Source organism: Bison bison, unplaced genomic scaffold, assembly GCF_000754665.1.
Source record: "Bison bison bison isolate TAMUID 2011002044 unplaced genomic scaffold, Bison_UMD1.0 scf7180017864333, whole genome shotgun sequence".
Taxonomy (NCBI): Eukaryota; Metazoa; Chordata; class Mammalia; order Artiodactyla; family Bovidae; genus Bison; species Bison bison.
Window position 1 is genome coordinate 4,510,854 of NW_011494905.1, and position 1,312 is coordinate 4,512,165.

Below are 1,312 nucleotides of genomic sequence, written 5' to 3' on the forward strand. Positions count from 1 at the left end.
ATTGCTGAAGCCTGGCTTGGAGAATTTTGAGCATTACTTTACTAGTGTGTGAGATGACTGCAATTGTGCGATAGTTTGAGCATTCTTTGGCATTGCCTTTCTTTGGGATTGGAATGAAAACTGACCTGTTCCAGTCCTACGGCCACTGCTGAGTTTTCCAAATTTGCTGGCATATTGAGTGCAGCACTTTCACAGCATCATCTTTCAGGATTTGGAATAGCTTAACTGGAATTCCATCACTTCCACTTGCTTTGTTCATAGTGATGCTTCCTAAGGCCCACTTGACTTCACATTCCAGGATGTCTGGCTCTAGGTGATTGATCACACCATCGTGATTATCTTGGTCTTGAAGATCTTTTTTGTACAGTTCTTCTGTGTATTCTTGCCACGTCTTCTTGATATCTTCTGCTTCTGTTAGGTCCATACAATTTCTGTCCTTTATTGAGGCCATCTTTGCATGAAATTTTCCCTTGGGATCTCTAATTTTCTTGAAGAGATCTCTAGTCTTTCCTATTCTGTTGTTTTCCTTTATTTCTTTACACTGATTGCTGAGGAAGGCTTTCTTATCTCTTCTTGCTATTCTTTGGAACTCTGCATTCAGATGCTTATATCTTTCCTATTGTCCTTTGCTTTTCGCTTCTCTTCTTTTCACAGCTATTTGTAAGGCTTCCCCAGATAGCCATTTTGCTTTTTGGCATTTCTTTTCCATGGGGAAGGTCTTGATCCCTGTCTCCTGTACAATGTCACGAACCTCCATCCATAGTTCATCAGGCACTCTATCTATCAGATCTAGTCCCTTAATCTATTTCTCACTTCCACTGTATAATCATAAGGGATTTGATTTAGGTCATACCATAACAGACTGGTTCCAAATAGGAAAAGGAGTACGTCAAGGTTGTATATTGTCACCCTGCTTATTTAACTTATATGCAGAGTACATCATGAGAAACGCTGGGCTGGAAGAAGCACAAGCTGGAATCAAGATTGCAAGGAGAAATATCAATCACCTCAGATATGCAGATGACACCACCCTTATGGCAGAAAGTGAAGAGGAACTCAAAAGCCTCTTGATGAAAGTGAAAGAGGAGAGTAAAAAGTTGGCTTAAAGCTCAACATTCAGAAAACGAAGATCATGGCATCCGGTCCCATCACTTCATGGGAAATAGATGGGGAAACAGTGGAAACAGTGTCAGACTTTATTTTTTTGGGCTCCAAAATCACTGCAGATGGTGACTGCAGCCATGAAATTAAAAGACACTTACTCCTTGGAAGCAAAGTTATGACCAACCTAGATAGCATATTCAAAAGCAGA

The 1,312-nt window shown here is 40.5% G+C and overlaps 1 protein-coding gene across 1 annotated transcript in view; it reads left to right on the forward strand.

Moving 5' to 3' along the window:
- The window catches only part of TPRG1 (tumor protein p63 regulated 1), a 189,789-nt gene that overhangs the window by 24,794 nt on the left and 163,683 nt on the right, over positions 1–1,312 (forward strand). The window lies entirely within an intron of this gene.